The sequence below is a fragment of the Melospiza melodia genome, chromosome 25 (assembly GCF_035770615.1).
Source record: "Melospiza melodia melodia isolate bMelMel2 chromosome 25, bMelMel2.pri, whole genome shotgun sequence".
Lineage (NCBI taxonomy): Eukaryota > Metazoa > Chordata > Aves > Passeriformes > Passerellidae > Melospiza > Melospiza melodia.
This window is the reverse complement of record NC_086218.1, coordinates 7,554,906-7,575,289: the sequence shown is the minus strand read 5'-3', so window position 1 is coordinate 7,575,289 and position 20,384 is coordinate 7,554,906. Positions and strand designations below refer to the sequence as shown.

The window sequence follows — 20,384 nt, the reverse complement described above, 5'->3', positions numbered from 1 at the left end:
CCCTGCCAGGTTCTTCTGGTGGAGGAAATGTGCTTGGGGGAGTGTTTGGGGTTTGTCCCTTTTTGGGTGCTTTCCCTGGAAATCTTTCCTTGTGTGACCATTTGGAGTCTGAATCTTGTTGCTGTTTCTGTTGGTTTTATTCTCTCTCGTTGCTGTTTCAGGAAATTGTTCTTTCAGCCCTTTGGGATCCTTGTGCCCCCACTGGGAGGCAGAGGGCAGTTTTTAGTGGCAGCACACACACGAGTGGGTGCCCATGGGTGGGGACCCCCAGTTCCCCCCAGTGTCACAGCACATTCCCGTAGATGTCACCGTGTTCCCGCGGTCGCCCCTGGGGTCTCCGCAGCTCCGCGTAGGTCACCTGGGGATCCTGGAGGGTGGTGGCACGGGGGGACACTGCGAGAGACACAGGCTGTGGGATCTGGGTGGGGTGACACTGGTGGGTGACGTGTCCCTCTGCGTGTGTCCCCCCTGTACTCACCCCCTGCCCTCTTGGTGACCAGGACGTGGGTGTACAGCACCTCCCCCTCCTCTGGGGGGGGCAGGGGATCCAGGGAAGTCCTGAGGGAATAAAAGGGATGTGGGGGAGGGGATGGGAGGTCTTGGGGGTTGGGGTAAAACAGGAGAATGTGTTTTTATCCCCCCACTCACATTTCCTGGTTCTTCCTGGTGGCTGCAATAGAAGCAGGGGAGGAGTGACTGTGGGGTCCCAGGATCCTGACCCCTCTCAGGATTCCTGGACCCCTTCAAGACCTCCCAGTATCCCTGAAGCCCCCCAGAATCCATGAGCCTCCCCAGTGTCCCCAAACAACTCACAATCAAGAACCCAAATCCCAGGAGGGACAGAGACTTCCCCAAAAACCCCCAGGGCCCTAGAAAGAATCCTCAACATCCCTGCAGGACCATCCAGCACCTCCTAAAACCCTGCAAGACCTCTAGCCAAAGTCACAATTGTGGTGCTGTGGGTATTTCCCTATGGTTTCTCCAATTCTGTGGGCCTCTACAGCTCCCTGGAACCCCCATGCCCCCATTGTCACCCACCCACACAGTGCCACCGGTGCCAGGTCAAAATGACACCCACGAGCAGGAGCAGGAAGAAAAGGGCCCCACTGACCCCTGTGGCCACTGCAAGAAAGAGAGGGGGACACATCAGGGTCACCCATCACCCCATTGGTCCTGCACTGCCTGGTGGCCTCACCTGTGTCACCCCACCTGTGACCCAGGGTGAGCCAGGTGTCACCTCCAGGGACAGCTCAGGGCTCAGGGCCCGGAACACGCGGTGCCCATCCTGTCCCAGCTGGTTGGTGGCCACGCACTGGTAGGTGCCCGAATGTCCCACATCGATGTCCCTGAGCTCCAGGAGGGGACCCTGGGCCACATGCTGCCCATTGTGCAGCCAGGTGAAGGTGACAGGGGCTGAGCCCACCTGCACTGAGCAGCGCAGGGTCACGTTGTCACCTGCACGCACCTGGTGTGCCAGGGGGCCGGGAGTGATGGTGGCATTGGCCACGGGCACTGTGGGGACACAGACAGGGCTGGCACCTGGCGAGGTGGGATGGGGGTGCTGTGGGTGGGGTCATCCCCAGCCCGAGGGTCTTGCTCACCCAGGACGGTGACATTCAGGGGGTCACTCTCGGCCACGCTATTCCCATCACTGACTCGACACCGGTACTGGCCGCTGTCATTGTCCCCAACGTGGCGCAGCTCCAGGCGGGGGCCGGTGCCCACCAGTGTTCCCGAGCCCTCCCGGTGCCAGTAGAAGGACAGGGGACCTGTCCCTATGGCCACCTCACAGCTCAGCACCAGGCTGTCCCCGAGTGCCACCTGTCCCCCGGGGGCCTGCGCTGACAGGGACACCCCCGAGGGCGGGACCCCTGCTGGAGAGTGGGACACCAGGGAACAGTGAGGGACCCGGGGGGTGTCAAGGATGGGCAGGGGAATTCCAGTGAGGGAGAGGGGGTGCAGAGATTGGGGGAGGGGGGCTTAGAAAGGAACCCCGAGGGATGATAAGGGAGTCAGGGAAGGAACACCTGGAGAGGGAGGTGGGCAACACCAGGAAGGGTATGGGATCCATGGGAGGGGATGGTGAGATCTGGGCAATGTGCAGAGACCTCAGAGAGGGGTGGAGGGGCCCAGGGATGGGGGAGGGGACCCAACGAAGGATGGAGGGAAACACAAGCCAGGAATGGGGGGAGCTTAGGAGAGGCCCGGGGCAGCGATGGCAGGACACAGAAAATGCACCAGGGAAGGATGATGGAACCTATGTAGCGGCTGGGGGTCCCGAGGCGAGACCCGAGAGAGCATGGGGGGGCCAGGGAGGGATCTGGAAAAGGTTGGGTGCCCCAGAGCAGGTGTCAGGGAGGGCTGGGGGGTGCCAGGCAGTGTGGGGGACCCGAGGCATCTGTGGGGGCTCCCTGTGCCCATCCCCACACTCACTGCACACCATGACAAGGAGCCGGTTGCTGCTCTTCTGCACTGACCCCTCCTGGGAGTGCACCTCACAGCCATAATGCCCCGAGTGGGAGACCCTCACAGTGGGCACCAGCAGCTGCGGGGACCCCTGTGGGCCCCCAACACCTGCCCGTCCAGCTAGGACACGCGCAGGAGGGGGGCTCGGGGCCGCAGGGGGCTGGGGGTTCTGAGGCAGCTGAGAGTCAGGGGGGAACCTACAGTGAGCTCATGGGGACCCTCCAGCTCTGGGACCGAGAAGAGCTCAGGGAAGGAGAGGAGAGGTGAGGACTGTGAGTCTGAGTGCACTGGGAAGTGGCTTTGAGGTTGTCAGGATATTGGAGTTCCAGCCGTGTGGGTGCTCACCATGCACTGTCACTGTCACTGCTGCTGACCGTGACTGCCAGGACCCCACCAAGCCCTCACATCTGTAGCGGCCGCTGTGGTGCAGCTGCAGAGGTTAAAGGGACAGCTCAGTCCTCCTGAGGGACCCCCTGAGATCCTTCTCCTCCCGGTAAAATCGCACCCTGGTGAGATGGTTTTCCTGCCGGCACCGGCAGCGCAGTGTCAAGGTGTCCCCCTCCAGCGCTGCCTGCGCTGGCACCTGCAGCACCAGTGGGTCTGTGGGACAGGAAGGTCACAGCTCACTGATGAGACTGGTCTGAGGTGGGTGCCCATAGCACTGGGGATATGCGGGTGCACTGGGGTGCTCTGGGGTGCACTGGGATGTCCCTGTGTGAAGGGGAATGGCTCTTGTCACATGAGGGGTGTGAGGCCACCCACGGAATGGAGCCCACCCTTACCGCTCTGGAGCCCCCATGATCATTAAAAGTCTCCCCTCACCATCTAAGACTGACACGGGGGGGCTGCGCCCAGTGCTGGGTCTGTCACACATGTAGGTGCCACTCTCGGTGACACTGAGGCGGTCCTGTCCCTCCTGCCACCAGCGCTGCCCGTCCTTGTACCAGATGGTGGCACCGGCAGTCCCCGAGCCCTGGCAGGTCAGTGTCACCCGGTCCCACAGCACTGCCGGCCTCCAGGAGGGCTCCACCAGGAGCTGGGTGGTCTGGGTACCTGTGGGTGACAGGGGACACCAGCCTGCCAGGGCCAGTGTGGGGCTGGGGACAGCGAGGTGGGGTCATGGCATCCTCTGAGGACTCACCAGCAAGGCCGAGGGTCTGGACTGGAAGGGAGAAGGGACAGGGCTTGGTGGAGGTGTCACCATGGGGACAGAGGCACATGGGGTACAGGGTGTGGTGGCTGTCCCCAAACTGTCCCCGTGGGGACAGATGCTCTTGTGGGAAAGTGTGTGGTGGTCCCCAAAAGTCTGGACAGGCAGGGGGACATGTCTGTGTCAGAGCCACCTGTGTACCACATCCCTGTGGCACAGACACCTTGGGAACAGGGATGCCGAGGCCACCCAGGGCTGAGGCAGAACATGGGGACACTGAGAACACCCTGGGCACGAGGACACCACGGACACAGCCCATGCTGGCCCACGTCCCCCCCACCAGCTCATGATCCCATCCCAGTGGTCCCATCCCCATGGCCACATACTCACGGTTCTTGTTCCTGCATCCCAGTTCCCTTGTCCCTGTCCCCAGAGCTGCCTGAGCCCAAAGGTGCCAGTCCCCACATTCCTGTCCCCACATCCCCATCCCCAAATTCCTGCCCCCTCTTCCTTTCCCCAAAGCCACCCTACATCCCCAGTCAGACCCAGTTCCTCTGTGGGTAACATGGACTGGCTCTGCTGCCATTGGGGACCTCAGGGGACCCCACAGACCCCTGTGCCCCCTTTCCTCCCCATCCCAGGGGTGTCAGGCCTGTGCCCTGGGCACTCACCCCACAGGAGCAGCGCCACCTTCCCGGCCATCCCGGTGTCCCCAGCCATGTGCACTGGCTGTCACTCGCTGCTGTGGCCACTGCTCCCCTGGCTGGCGGCTCTTTGGATGAAGGGGAAGGAAGCGAGGTCACGTCTCGACCTCATGTGTAGGTGGCCCTTGGTGGGGGCAGGGTGGGGACAGGCTGGGGACACGGGTTGGTGGGACAAAATGTGTCATGGGGTTCCCAGGAGTTGGGAATTTGGTGGTTTTGGGGAGGCAGGAATGGGGTCACTGGTAAATGGGGTCCTGAGGAGGGGGAATATCCGGCAATGGGGGTGCCATGGGAATGACCGTCTCCATACCTGGGGGGACTCAGGGATGGGAGTCCCAGGGGATTGTGGGCTCCAAGGATTTGAGTTCATGGGATGGGAGAATGGTTGGTCCTAGGAAGATTTCAGGGGAGGGAATGAACGGGAAGGTGTTCCTTGGGAATGGGGTGCTGGGCCATGGAGATGCTAGGGAATGTCAGTGTTGGGATGGGGGCTGTAGAGAGAGTGGGACATAAGGAATGGAGGTCCCATGTTTCTGTTCCCGGGGGAATGGGGGTGCCAGGGATGGGCAGTGGCTGGGTGATTCCATGGGTTTCAGCTCCTTCCCTGGGTGCTTCAGATTTTGGGGTGACCCAGAGCCAGCACCACCCCCACATGGTGCCGGTGTCCAGGGTGTCACCCCAGACAGATTCTGAGCTGCTCTGGGTCTGTGTCCCCAGCCTCCAGTGATTTTCCCCTCTCTTTATTCCATTTCCATCATTTTACCCCTCAATTTCACAACCCCCTAGTTTGTGCCTTGATAGTCCTTGGGGGCATCTGGAGCAGGGAACAGGCTGTGGGAAGCCCAGGGTGGGGGAAGCAGGGGTGAGGGGTCTTCAGGGAGGGCTGGGGAGTCTGTGGGGGATGGGGGAGTACAGCTTTTACCCCCCAACACTTTCACTTTCTGTCTCCCACAGAAGAAGGAAAAGGCCATTTGACACCTTTCTCACATGGGGGGGAAAGGGTTCTGTCCTTAGGGGGCACATCCAGGCGGCTCCTGTCCTGGAGGGATCTTGTCCCAGGGGGGACACATGCTGGGGAAGAGGGTCCTGTCCTGGAGCTTGGCAGCTTTGGAGGGGGCCAGACTTCTTCATTTTTGCCTGTCCCCTGCTGGATCTGAGCCAGCAAGAGCAGCTGGGGAATGGAACCCTGAGCAGGAAGGAGGCCCCAAACTCCTGCTCCTTGAAGCCAGTGGCCATCCAAGGGTGGGGCCAAGCCATGGCCCAGCCCCACTGCACAGGGATGGCCATTGCCCAGTCCTGCTCTAGCCAGCCCCAGGTGGCAACCAGCACCTGAGGGTCCCTCCTGCCCCTCTGCTTTGATTCTGGCAGCTTTAGAGCTGCAGCAGAGGTGAGAATTCTGTGTGGGCAGAAAAGGCCTGGGTGTGTTTTGCTCAGCTCTGCAAGAAGCACAAAACCCAAAGGGAGCTCAAGCAGTGTCTCTGTGAGGCCCTTTGATGGTTTTCAGAGCAGCGCTGGCTGGAAACCCCCATGGCAGGGGCAGCTGTGGCGGAACCAGCCTGGAAATGCAGCAATTGATCATTTTGTCCTCTTTGTAAGGGACAGAGAGAACCACAAAACTACTGCAAATGGCACAACAATATGCCAACAACCTTCCTGGGAACCTCCTTCTTGAACAAAATCTTCTGCCTTGAGGAACCTCATGTAAAGAATGCTTGGATTCCAACTTTGTACACAAAAATAGAGAGAAAAGTGTGGAAGTATCGGTCAGTGGCTCTACCCCTGGGCAGTTGTTAGGGGCAGCTCACACAAGAGTGAGTGCCCATGGGTGGGGACCCCCAGTTCCCCCCAGTGTCAGAGCACTTTCCCGTAGATGTCACCGGGTTCCCGTGGTCGCCCCTGGGGTCTCCGCAGCTCCGCGTAGGTCACCTGGGGATCCTGGAGGGTGGTGACACGGGGGGACGCTGCGAGAGACACGGGCTGTGGGATCTGGGTTGAGTGACACTCGTTGGTGACGTGTCCCTCTGTGTGTGTCCCCCGCGTACTCACCCCCTGCTCTCTTGGGGACCACGACGTGGGTGTACAGCACCTCCGCCTCCTCTGGGGGGGCCGGGGGATCCAGGGAAGTCCTGAGGGAATAAAGGGGATGTGGGAAAGGGAATGGGAGGTCTTCGGGGATGGGGTAAAAGGGGAGAGTGTGGTTTGAGCCCCCACTCACCTTTCCTGGTTCTTCCTGGCAGCTGCAGAGGAAAGAGAAGAGGGGTGACTGTGGGGTCTCAGGGTCCTGAACTCCCTCAGGATTCCTGAGACTCCAATGGGCGCTTAATTTCCCACAGGACCCCCAAGCATCTCGGAAGGCCTCCAGAATTCAGGAACGTCCCCAGTGCCACTGACCAACTCAGACTCTAGCCAAGCAGGGACAGAGATTCCCCAAACGCTCCTGGGGCCCCTGAAAGAACCCCCAAAATCCCTGTAGGGCCCTCCAGCACCTTCCCAAACCCTATAGGTACCCCAGCCAAAGTTACAATTCCAGGGCTGTGGGTGTTTATCGCTCCCCAATACTGAGGGCCTCTAAATTTCCCTGGGACCCTCTTCCCCTCATTTTCACCCACCCACACGGTGCCACCGGTGCCAGGCCACAATGACAGCCACGAGCAGGAGCAGGAACAAAAGGGCCCCACCAACCCCTGTGGCCACTGCAAGAAACAGAGGGGAAACATCAGGATCATCCATCACACAGGCGGTCTGGCACTCCCTGGTGACTGTGTGGGACCCCACCTGTGACCCAGGATGAGCCAGGTGTCACCTCCAGAGCCAGCTCTGGACTGAGTGCCTGGAACACACGGTGCCCATCCTATCCCAGCTGGTTGGTGGCCATGCACTGGTAGGTGCCTGAATGTCCCACATCGATGTTCCTGAGCTCCAGGAGAGGAGCCTGGGCCACCTGCTGCCCGTGGTGCAGCCAGGTGAAGCTGACAGGGGTTGAGCCCACCTGCACTGAGCAGCGCAGGGTCACGTTGTCACCTGCTGTGCCCGGGGACCAGGGGAGATGGTGGCATTGGCCACAGGCACTGCGGGGACACAGACAGGGCTGAGGCCACAGGGAGGGGCTGGCAGCAAGTGTGGAGGGATATGGACTGGGGAATGGGGGTGAATCAGAAGGTTGGGGATGGGGTTACACTATGGAAATATGAGGGGTCACAGGGGAGAAGTGAGGGGACACAAGGAAGGTGTCTGGGGGACATGGAGGTGCCCAACCAAAGGACCTGGGGGGGTTTTGGGCACTCCTCGAGCCCATCCCCACACTTACTTTGCACCGTGATGTGGAGCCGGGTCCTGCTCTTCCTCTCAGAGCGCACCTGGCAGCTGTAATTCCACGAGTGGGAGACCCCCACAGCAGGGAGCAGCAGCTACGGGGAGCCCTGCAGGCCCCCCACCACCTGCCTGTCCCGGTAGAACACGTGCAGGAGGGGGGCTGGGGGCTGCAGGGGGCTGGGGGTGCTGAGGCAGCTGAGAGTCAGGGCGGACTGCTGAGGAGGCCTGGGGGGACCCTCCAGCACCGGGCAGGAGAGGGGAGGGGGATTTGTGGGCCTGAATCTCTGGGGAGGGGCTGTGGGGATGTCAGGGTGGGGGCTGTGGGGTGCTCACTGTGCATTGCCACTGTCACTGGCGCTGACTCGTTCCACCCCCAGGATCCCACCTGGCCACGGCAGCTGTAGCTGCTGCTGTCGTTCAGCTGCAGACGAGACAGGGACAGCTCTGTCCCATTGCAGATCCCCTGCAGTTCCTTCCCCTTGTGGTAGAAGGACACCAAGGTGACCGTGTGGTTCCACCTGCCCCGGCAGTGCAGCGTCATCGTGTCCCCTTTCAGCAGCGACTGCGCCGGCACCTGCAGCACCAGATAGTTTAGGGGACAGAGGGGTCCTGTCAGACCTGATTGCACTGGGACTGCCTCATTGAGTCACACACAGCACACCAGGAGTCCCCAGTTCCAACACTGGCGTCTCCCACTCTTGTGACCCATGCACCATAACACACCCAGAGCCCTTGAGTTCCCCACGGATGCCAGCCTGGGGACACCCAAAACCCCCTCACCATTTAAGACCCTCACGGCAGAGCTGCACCCACTGCCAGGTCTGTCACACATATAGGTGCCAATTGCAGTGACAATGATGTTGCTGCGTCCCTCCTGCCACCACCGCTGCCCGTCCTTGTACCAGGTGGTGGCACCAGTGGTCCCCAAACCCTGGCAGGCGAGTGTTACAGCGTCCCAGCACACTGCTGGCCTCCAGGGGGGCTCCACCAGGAGCTGGGTGGTCTGGGCAGCTGTGGGTGACAGGGGACACCAGCCTGCCAGGGCCAGTGTGGGGCTGGGGACAGCTGGGTGGGGCCATGTCATCCCCTGAGTACTCACCTGTGAAGTCAAGGGTCTGGGCTGGGTGGGGCTGGCCCTGGAGGGACAGCAGCACCTGGAGTACAGGGTGTGGGGGCTGTCCCCAAACTGTCCCTCTGGGGACAGCAGTTCTTGTGGGAAAGTGTGTCTGTCCTCAAAAGATTTGGAGAGGCATGAGGACATGTCTGTGTCACAGTCACCCGTGCACCACATCCATGTGGCACAGGCACCTTGGGAACAGTTACACCGAGGCCACCCTGGGCTGAGGCAGAACATGGGGACACTGTGGACACCCCGGGCACAAGGACACCATGGACACAGCCCATACTGTCCCGGGTCTCCCCCACCAGCTCACGATCCCATCCCCATGATCCCATCCCCATGGCCACATCCTCACTGTTCTTGTCCCCTTCTGTCCCTGCATCCCAGTTCCCTTGTCCTTATCCCCAGAGCAACCTGAGCCCAAAGGTGCCAGTCCCCACATTCCTGGCCCCACATCCCCACCCCCAAATTCCTGCCCCCTCTTCCTGTCCCCAAAGCCACCCTACATCCCCAGTCCCACCAAGGTCCATGTGAGTACCATGGACTGGCACTGCTGGCATTGGGGACCTCAGGGGACCCCACAGCCCCCTGTGCCCCCTCCCCTCCCCATCCCTGGGGTGTCAGGCCCGTGCCCGGGGCACTCACCCCACAGGAGCAGCGCCACCTTGCTGGCCATCCCAGTATCCCCAGCCATGTGCACTGGCTGTCACTCGCTGGTGTGGCCACTGCTCCCCTGGCTGGCGGCTCTTCGGATGAAGGGGAAGGAAGCGAGGTCATGTCCGTCCCTACGTGTAGGTGGCCCTTGGTGGGGGCAGGGTGGGCACAAGCTGGGGACAGGCTGGGGACAAGGCTGCATAGTCTGGGAAAATGGTGGGGGATGGTGTTGCCAGGAGTAAGGGGCTCAGGGGATGTGGAGAACCAAGATCGGTGTCCAGGAGAATGGTGGTCCAGGGGAATTGGGTCTCCATGCCTGGGGCGATTCAGGGATCCCCTGAACCTGGTCCCCAAGGATTTGGGGTCATGGCATGTGGGTGCCAGGGTTGGGGGTGCTGGGGGAAAATGGGGACCCTCGGGAATAAGGGTTGTGGGGGAAGAAGCAGCCCATGGGATGGGATCAAGGCAATGGTGGTGCTGGGCAATGGCAGTCCTGGGATGGGTGTCCCCAGGGAGGAGAGACCAAGGCCATGGGGGTCCCATGGTTGGGTTGCCAGGGGAATGGGAGTTTCAGGGATGGGCATTGGCGCAATGGACACAGGGATCTCAGCTCCTTCCCTGGGTACTTCAGATTTTGGGGTGACTAAGAGCCTAGCAAAGACAACCTGGGGTGCTCATTCCCTGGGCAGAAACACATGGGGGTCCTGGATAGCTCTACCTCTGTGCCCTCCCCCACCCTTGAATTTTTCCTCTCTTTATTTCTCTTTGTTGCTTATTTTCCTCATTTTTGTACCATGTCCCCTCACCCCCATTTCTGACTCAGCAATCTCAGGGAGCACCTGAGCAGGGAAGGCATTGGAGGGACCAGGGGAGGCGTAAAATGGGGTGTGGGGGATGCAGGGATGGCGGGGAGAGGCTGTGGGTGATAGAGGCGTTGGGCTGTGCCTCCTCAACACTTTCAGTTTCCTTTTTCCTTGCCAAGAAAGAAGAGGCTATTGGTGCTCAATTTCAGATGTGAAAGTGGGGGGTTCTGTCCTAGGGTAGCACATCCAGGGGCCCCTGTCCTGAGGAGATCCTGTCCCAGGGGTGGCACATCCTGGGGACCCCTGTCAATGCAAGGCTGGGGCCCAGCCATGGCCCAGCCCCACTGCACAGGGATGGCCATTGCCCAGCCCTGCTCTGCCCAGCCCCAGGGGGCAGCCAGCACCTGAGGGTCCCCCTTGCCCCCTTGGCTTTGATTCTGGCAGCTTTAGAGCTGCTGCAGAGGTGAGAATTCTGTGGGGGAAAAAGGCCTGGCTGTGGTTTGCTCAGCTCTGCAAGAAGTACAAAACCCAAAGGGAGCCCAAGCAGTGGCTCTGTGAGGGCCTTTGATGGTTTTCAGAGCAGGGCTGGCTGGAAACCCCCCTGCAGGGGCAGCTGAAAGGGAACCAGTTTGGAAATGCAGCAATTGATCATTTTGTCCTTGTGCCCAACGGACTGAGAGAGCCCCAGAGCTACTGCAAATCCCACATCAATCTGCTCAACAACCTGACCTGGACCCTCCTCCTCCTCCCTGCCTTGCCATGCATGGACCGTGCACAGCACAGCTGCTCTCTCACTGCCCTCTGCACCTGGATGGGGAGAGAAAATTGAGCAAAGGGTTCCTGGGTTGAGACAAGGACCGGGAGAGATCACTCATCAAATCCTGTCGTGGGAAAAAGTGCTTCAGAATTAGAGATGTGAATTGAATTTTTGCTGAGAAAATCAGAGCAGGATAATTCAAATAAACCCTTCAGTACACCTTCCTGCTCTTATGAATAACTATGTAGTCATTGGCTTTCTCTTTATATTGATTTTCCAAATTATTTTGATATAATACATATTTAATCAGTTTTTAACTGCTTTTGATACACTACAAATTGTCAGCCTTTTTACCCTCAAAGTGACTAAGTGACAATGGTGAAAATAACTCAGATAATTTTGTGAACTAGCTAATGTTGATGTAGCGTACCGGTGGACTATCTCAACTGTATGAGAAGGACACATTGAAATGTAGCAAGTGAAAATACATCAAAAGAAAGAATGCAAAGAGGAATTTACCACTGACGCTTCGGACTGTCAAACCACAGAACAGGGGGGCCTTGTGAGGACATAAAATACATAAATTTAATCTGCAGTATGGTGTTTACTTTATGAAAATGAATCAAGGGTTAATATTGAGGTGAAGGGAGACGACCATCCGATTGATGAGCATTGAAATCCGATTTATTGATCAATCAGCCACTTTATATAACAGTGTTAATTAACTTCATGCATATTGCAAAATCCAGGCTCATGATAGGTTACAGAGAAAACTCTAACCCCTCCTTTTGTTTTACAATACCTATGATTTGTTTATTGAAAACAGGACCAGTGTTCTCACTGTGATATGAAAAGTTCCCAAAGCCTCCATATCTGTTCGCAGAGTAGCTATCTTTTCCCAGAGAGCCCAAGGACAGAGTGTTTGCCTGTTATGGGAAGACTGAGAGTCTGAGTCTGAGAATCTTATTGTTTATAAAGTGGTGCTTGAGAGAGCCTAATTATTTATACAATCAAGCCTGGGAATTGCTTTACAACTACCTTTTACTTTTCCCTCAACTGTATACCTTCATGGCCTCTTTCTTTCAGCCATGCATTAACCAGACTCTCCACAGGTCAAACCAAGCAAAAGAATTCCCAGACCACATGAACTGGAAAGAATGTTTGAATATGTTATATGTACCCTCCTGAGTATTTATTTCACCAATACAATTAAAATGTATGTATGAAGAATTGTTCTAATTATCCATGTGCCTCCAGCAGTTGCCAAGCACCCAGCAGGCTGTTTACTGTCCCTTTTATCCCTTATTAAACATTTACAAATTTGAAAGAGTGAGCCTTGTTTCTCACACAGTTGACCAAAAAATTGAATTTTGGGTACAATAGGAGGGAATAACGTGTGTGCTCCTCCAGCACTGGGAGAGTAAATGAGGAGCCCTGTGGGGTGCTGTGAAGAGGAAGAAGAGACCCCTGAAGGGAATCGATGCCCCCCAGTGCCCCCAGTGTCACAGCACGTCATCGTAGTCACAGGGGTCCCACTGTCCCTCGTGGGGTCCCGACAGCTCCGCGTTGGTCACTTATGGATCTCGAGGAGGGGCAGGGCTGGGGGACACCTGTGGGGGCCCTGACAGTGACACCAGTTCTGGGGACCTGGGTAAGGGGGTGACACCCGTGGATGACGTGTCCCAGTCTCCCTCTGTACTCACCCTCTGCCCACTCAGTGCCCATGATGTGGGTGTTGAGCACAGCCCCCTCCTGCGGGGAGGTCCGGGGGGGGCGGTGGAGGGAGTGGTCTGGGTGGTGTTTGGGGAGGGGGGAAGGGGAGTCCCAGCCCGAGCCCCCCCCTCACCTGTCCTGGAAATTCCTAGTGGCTGCGAGGGAAAGGGGAGGGGGTGACCGAGGGGACCCCAGGACTCCTGAACCTTCCTGGGACCTTGGCAGCTCCAACCACCCATGGGATCCCAAATCCCCACAGGACCCCAATTCCCACTTGATCCCTGATCTCTGCCCCCACTGTGGGGGACTGCAGATCTCGCTATCCCCCTCAATTGTCACCAACCCTGGCGGTGCCACCAGTGACAGTCCCTGATGACAGCCCTCCCGACATTCACAGCCACTGCTGGGGACAGAGGGGGAAACACTGGGGTCACTCTGTACCTCAAGGGTCCTGAAAACCCTGGTGACCCCCTGTGACCCCATCTGTGAACCAGGGTGAGCCAGATGTCACCTCCAGGGCTGAGTGCCCGGAACACGCGGTGCCCATCCTGTCCCAGCTGGTGGGTGGCCATGCACTGGTAGGTGCCCGAATGTCCCACATGGATGTCCCTGAGCTCCAGGAGGGGACCCCGGGCCACCTCCTGCCCATTGTACAGCCAGGTGAAGGTGATAGTGGCTGAGCCCACCTGCACCAAGCATCGTAGGGTCACGTTGTCACATGTTTGCACCTGGTGTGACAGTGTGGCATTGTCCACGGGCACTGTGGGGACAGAGACAGGGCTGAGAGCACAGGGAGGGGCTGGCAGCCGGTTTGGGGGGATAGGGATGGGGGGATGGGTGTGATGGGGGATGTCAGGGATGGCGTCACACTACAGAGTGGTGAGGGGACACAGGGCAGAGGCGCAGGGAGCCAGGGCAGGTGTCTGGGAGACATGGAGGTCCCCAGGGAGGGCAACCGAGGAGGCTGTGGGGGCTCCCTGTGCCCATCCCCACGCTCACTGCACACCGTGAAGCGGAGCCGGGCGCTGGTCTTCCGCATGGCCCCCCGCTCGGATCTCACCTGGCAGCTGTAATTCCCCGAGTGGGAGACCCCCATGGCAGGCACCAGCAGCTGCGGGGACCCCTGAGGGCCCCCCACCACCTGCCCGTCCCGGTAGAACACATGCAGGAGGGGGGCTTGGGGCTGCAGGGGGCTGGGGGTGCTGAGGCAGCTGAGAGTCAGGGGGGACCCCTCAGTGGGCTGGGAGGCCCCCCCCAGCACTGGGACTGTGAAGAGCTCAGGGAAGGAGAGGAGAGGTGAGGACTGTGACTCTGAGTCCATTGGGAAGTGGCTTTGGGGGTGTCAGAAGATTGAAGTTGCAGCCGTGGGGGTGCTCACCATGCACTGTCACTGTCACTGTCACTGGTGCCGACTGTGCCCACGGTGACACTTTGGAGTCCACCCAGCCCCTGCAACTGTGGGGGCCACTGTGGTGCAGCTGCAGGGGGGACAGTGACACCTCGGTCCAATTGAGGGACCTCCCCACCTCCTTGTCTCAATTGTAGAATTGCACTCCAGTGACCGGCATGTCCCGTCAGTGCCGGCAGCGCAGTGTCACTGTACACCCCTTCAGCAGCTCCCATGATGACACCTGCAGAACCAACTGGGCTGCCGGACACGGGGGTCCTGTCACACCGGGGGTCCCATTTTCATGGGGATCCCCCCATGGGATCACACTCAGAGCACCAGGGATCTCCAATTCCAACATGGGTTCCCCCACACTGGGATGCTCTGGGATGCTCACCATGCACTGTCCCTGTCACTGGTGCAGACTCCTCCCACTCCAAATATCTCACCTGGCCCTTGCAGTGGTATCAGCCACTGTGGTTCAGCTGCAGAGGGGAGAGGGACAGCTCAGTCCTATTGTGGAGCCCTTCCAGTTCCTTCCCCTCACGGTAGAAGGACACCGAGGTGACCGGGTTGTTCCATTGACCCCGGCAGCGCAGTGTCACCGTATCCCCCTCCAGTAGTGCCTGTGCTGGCACTTGCAGCACCAGCCAGTCTGGGGGACAGAGAGGGCCTCTCAGACCTGATGGCACTGGGATCTCCCTATTGTGTCACAACCAGTGCATCAGGGGGTCCCAATTACCACATATTTTACCCAACTCTGGGATGGCCTGGGATGTCCCCAGAGCAGGGGACAGGCTCTGGTCACACAGGAGGTGACCAATGGAACAGGGCACACCCAGAGCCCTTGAGGTCTCTGTGGGTGCCAGGCTGGGGACACCCAAACCCCACACACCGTCTAAGAAGTTCACAGGAGGGCTGAGCCCAGTGCCGGGACTGTCACACCTGTAGGTGCCACTCTGGCTGACAGTGACGTGTCCTGTCCCTGCTGCCCCCAGCGCCGCCCATCCTTGTACCAGGTGATGGCTTTGCCAGTCCCCAAGCCCTGGTAGGTCAGTGTCACATGGTCCCATAGCACTGCTGGCATCCAGGGGGGCTCCACCAGGAGCTGGGTGGTCTGGGCACCTGTGGGTGACGGGACACCAGCCTCCCAGGGCCAGTGTGGGGCTGGGCACAGCGGGGTCAGGCCATGGCATCCCCTGAGGACTCACCAGTGAGGCCGAGGGTCTGGGCTGGAAGGGAGAAGGGACAAGGCTCAGTGGGGATGGCACCATGGGGACAGCATTTCTTGCAGGAAAGTGTGTGTGGGTGGTTCCCAAACAATTTTGAGTGGAGGGGGACATGCATGTGTCACAACAACCCATGCACCACATCCCTGTGGCACAGACATCTTGGGAACAGGGACACTGAGGCCACCCTGGGCTGAGGCAGAACATGGGGACACCATGGACACCCTGGGCACAAGGACACCACGGACACAGCCCATGCTGGCCCAGGTCACCCCCACCAAGTCATGATCCCATCCCCATGATCCCATCCCCATGGCCACATCCTCACTGTTCTTGTCCCCTTCTGTCCCTGCATCCCAGTTCCCTTGTCCCTATCCCCAGAGCTTCCTGAGTCCAAAGGTGCCAGTCCCCACATTCCTGTCCCCCCATCCCCATCCCCGAATTCCTTCCTCCCTGTTCCTGTCCCCAAAGGCACCCTATATCCCTAGTTCCACCCAGGTCTGTGTGTAACATGGACTGGCACTGCTGGCTTTGGGGACTTCAAGGGACCCCATAGGCCCTCTGTTCCCCTCCCCTCCCTATCCCTGGCGTGTCAGGCCCGTGCCCGGGGCACTCACCCCACAGGAGCAGCGCCTCCTTCCCGGCCATCCCGGTGTCCCCAGCCATGTGCACTGGCTGTCACTCGCTGCTGTGGCCACCGCTCCCCTGGCTGGCGGCTCTTCGGATGAAGGGGAAGGCAGAGAGGTCACATCTCAACCTTATGCGTAGGTGGCCCTTGGTGGGGGCAGAGTGGGGACAGGCTGGGGACACGGGGGGGACAAGGCTGCGTAGTCTGAGGACATTATGGGGGATGGTGTTGCCAGGAGTGGGGGGCTCAGGGGATGTGGGGAACCAAGGATGGGTGTCCAGGAGAATGGGGCGCCAGGGGAATTGGGTCTCCACGCCTGGGGGGTTCCAGGGCTGAGGGTGCTGTGGAAACATGTTTCCCAGGGATTTGGGGTCATGGCATGTGGGTACCAGGGTTTGGGGTTCAGAGGGAAAAGGAGATCCTCAAGATCTCCCCCAGGGGTTCTGGGGGAAGAAGTAGCCCATGGGATGGCATGAAGGCAATTGGGGTGCTGGGCAAATGCACTCCTGGGATGGGGGTCTTCAGGGACAAGAGACCAAGGCAATGGGGATCCCATGGTTGGGTTCCCAGGAGAATGGGGGTGCCAGGGATGGGCAATGTCTGGGTGGGCACAGGGATCAAAGCTGCTTCCGGGACTGCCTCAGATTTTGGGGTGACTCAGAACCCAGCACATTCCCCACAGTGCTCATGGCATGGGGGGCAACCAAAGATTGTCCTGGGAGGTTCTCGATCTCTGCCCCACACACTCCTGGGCTTTTTCCTGTCACTCCCATTTCCTGGCTCAGCGACCTCAGCAAACATGTGCTGACCATTTGGCTGAGACAAAATTACACATCCATAGAATAAAGGCAAGAATCTTTTCCCATACCATTATTTTCTCAATACAAAATAAATCAAACTCACAAGGTATAAAATTAGCTGGTTTATAGAATACTTTGAATCATTGCTTTCCCAACAAGTCACTCACAATGAAAACACAAACAAATCACAAAGAAATGAGATTTTTTTTCTCCCTGTAGGAGCCCCTTGCTGCATCCAACAGCAGCATTTGCTTGTGGATACCACAGAGTGCGTGGAATCTCCCTGAGTATCCAACAGCAGCATGGGATTGTTCCCTGCCTGCTTGGCAGTAACCCAGCCCCTAAGGAAGCCTTTTGTTGAGCCGTATTTAGGAATTATCCCAATTTATCTCATTCCCACCCTGAAACTTGAATGACTTCCCATGGATTCAGCAGACAAAAGGGGAGAAGCTCGGTCCATCCTTGGGAGAGTGTACAGCAATCTGTGGAAATGCCCCTGTGTGCCTCAGGGTCAGATTCCCTGGTAAATCCACTCCAGCCTGCCCTGAATTCCCCTGCCTGGACACTGCCTGCTCCTGCTGTGACACGACTGTTCCCCAGCTCCTCGTGTGCAGCCCCTGCTCAATATTTCCACACTTTCTCCTCTCTTCTGGTGTGCATATCCAGAATGCAAACATTCTTTCTTGAAGGTTCCAAAGGGCTGCAGGTTTTGTTCAAAAAGGAGGGTCCAGGTCAGGTTGTTGAGCAGATTGTTGTTGTCTTTGCAGTAGCTCTGGGGCTCTCTCAGTCCCTTGCTGAGAGGGAAAAAATGATCAATTGCTGCATTTCTGGACTGGTTCCCACACAGCTGCCCTTGCATGAGTGTTTCCAGCCAGTCCTGCTCTGACAACCATCAAAGGTCCTCACAGAGCCGCTGCTTGATCTCTATTTGGGTTTTGCGCTTCTTGCAGGGCTGAGCAAACCACAGGCAGGCCTTTCCCCCACAGAATTCTCACCTCTGCAGCAGCTCTAAAGCTGTCAGAATCAAAGCCAAGGGGGCAGGGGGGACCCTCAGGTGCTGGCTGCCACCTGGGGCTGGCCAGAGCAGGGCTGGGCAATGGCCATCCCTGTGCTGGGGGGCTGGGCCATGGCTGGGCCCCAGCCTTGCATTGACAGGGGTTCCCAGGATGTGCCACCCCTGGGACAGGCACCCGGCCAGGAATGTGCAGGGACATTTCTGGAACTGCCACACCAGGAACAGGACACCCCATGCCAGGTTGTGTCACTCCCTGGACTGGTTTCCCCCAGGTCATCCTTACAACAGGGACCTCACAGAGCAGGACCCTCCCGGATGTGCCCTCCCAGGACAGACACTGCCTCCCTTTCCCATCTGACTCTCAGTACAAATGGCCTCTTCCTTTTTGTCTAGGAAAAAGAAAGTGAAAGTGTTAAGGGGGCGCAGCCCAACACCTCCATCCCCCACAGTCTCGCCACCCTTCCCTGCACTCCTTGCTCCCCATTATCCCCCTCCCTTGGCTCCCTCCAATGTGTTCCAGGCTCAGGTGCTTCCTGGGATTGCTGAGCCAGGAACTGGGGTTGAGGGGACATGGCATAAAAGTGAGGAAAATAAGGAAGAAAACAGAAATAAAGAAAGAAAAATTCAAGGGCGGGGGGGGGGGCACAGAAGCAGAGCTACCCAGGACCCCCATGTGATACCTGCACAAGGAATGAGCATCCCAAGGGGGCAGCACTTGGCTACAGGTCACCCCAAAATCTGAGGCATCCAGGGAAGGAGCTGTGACCCCCATGCCCCCCCCAGCCACTTCCCATCCCTGGCACCCCTATTCATTTGGGACCCCAATCATGGGAATCTGATTTCCTTTTGTCCCTCCTTCTCTAAGACCCCTTCCCTGGACTGCAGTTCCTCACGATCTCCTACCCCAAAGAACCCCATCCTGGTAATTCCAGTCCCTGGGAGCCTCATTCCCTTGGGCACATTGATTCCACCAGGGCCCCCATTCTCACAGGGTTCCCCTTTGCCCTGGCACCCCCATTCCTCGGTCCCCATCCCATGATCACAAATCCCTGGAGGCCACATTGTTCTGGCACCCCCATTCCCAAGTCTGAGTCCATCCATCCACTGGAAACCCCATTCCCATGGGACCCCATACCTGGGCACCCCATTCCTCTGGACACCAATTTCTGGCTTCCTACACCACCTCAGACTCCAAATTCTGGCCCCACCATGTCCCACCATCACCCCCATGTCCCACAAGGGCTCCACCCTGCCCCCATCCTGTCCCCAGCCTGCCCCCCCCAAGGGCCACCTACATGTGGGGACGGACGTGACCTCGCTTCCTTCCCCTTCATCCAAAGAGCCACCAGCCAGGGGAGCGGTGGCCACAGCAGCGAGTGACAGCCAGTGCACATGGCTGGGGACACCGGGATGGCCGGGAAGGTGGCGCTGCTCCTGTGGGGTGAGTGCCCTGGGCACGGGCCTGACACCCTGGGGATGGGCCTTGGTGAGGCAGAGACTGGTGGGGAGGGGACACAGGGGAGCTGCAGGGTCCCCTGAGGTCCCAAAAGGCCGCAGAGCCAGAGCATGAGGTGACCAGGGCTGTGGAGACAGGAGAGGGGGAACAATAACGGGGGGACAGGGATTTGGGGAACTATCATGGGGCTGGTGGGGGTGACCACTGCAACCACTGCTGAGTCTCCATTTCTGGGTGTCCAATGTGTCCCCATATCCTAACTGAGCAAGTGCTAGTCGGTGTGTCTCTGTCCCCAAGGGGTCCTTGGCACACTATGACAGTTTATGGACAGCCCCCACACCCAGTCCCTCACTTCCAATGTCCCTGTGATGCCACCCTCACCCAGCCCTGTCCCTTCTCCCTTCCAGCCCAGACCCTCGGCCTCGCTGGTGAGTCCTCGGGGGATGCCATGGCCCTTCCTGCTGTTCCCAGCCCCACACTGGCCCTGGCAGGCTGGTGTCCCCTGTCACCCACAGGTGCCCAGACCACCCAGCTCCTGGTGGAGCCCCCCTGGAGGCCGGCGGTGCTGTGGGACCGGGTGACACTGACCTGCCAGGGCTTGGGGACTGCCCGTGCCACCACCTGGTACAAGAACGGGCGACGCTGGGGGCAGCAGGGACCAGACCACTTCACTGTCACCGAGAGTGGCACCTACACGTGTGACAGACCCGGCACCGGGCTCAGCCCCCCCATGACAGTCTCAGATGGTGAGAGGGGTTTGGTTGTCTCCAGCCTGGCACCTGCAGGGACCTCAAGGTCTCTGGGAGTGCTCTGCTCCATGGGTCACCTCCTGGTGTGACCAGAGCCCATCCCTTGTACACGGGGATATCCCAGAGCATCTCAGAGTGCAGGGACCCCAGTTCTGGATTCAGGGAACCCTGCTGCACTGGATGTGTTCCAGTTCGAGGGTCCTTGAGAAAACTGAATGCCACAGGTGTCCTAAGACTCCCATGTTCCACAGCCCGACTGGTGCTGCAGGTGCCGGTGCAGGAACTGCTGGAGGGGGACACGGTGACACTGCGCTGCCGGCGCTGGAAGAACATGTTGGTCACTGGGGTGCGATTCTACCATGGGGACAAGGAGGTGGAGAGGTCCCTCAGTGGGACCGAGCTGTCCCTGTCCCCTCTGCAGCTGAACCACAGTGGCCGCTA

General features: G+C 58.9%; 1 pseudogene; it reads right to left on the bottom strand.

Moving 5' to 3' along the window:
* Positions 1-1,051: 1,051 nt before the first annotated feature.
* LOC134429071 (Fc receptor-like protein 2) overlaps positions 1,052-20,384 on the bottom strand; it is a 50,100-nt pseudogene continuing 30,767 nt past the window's right edge.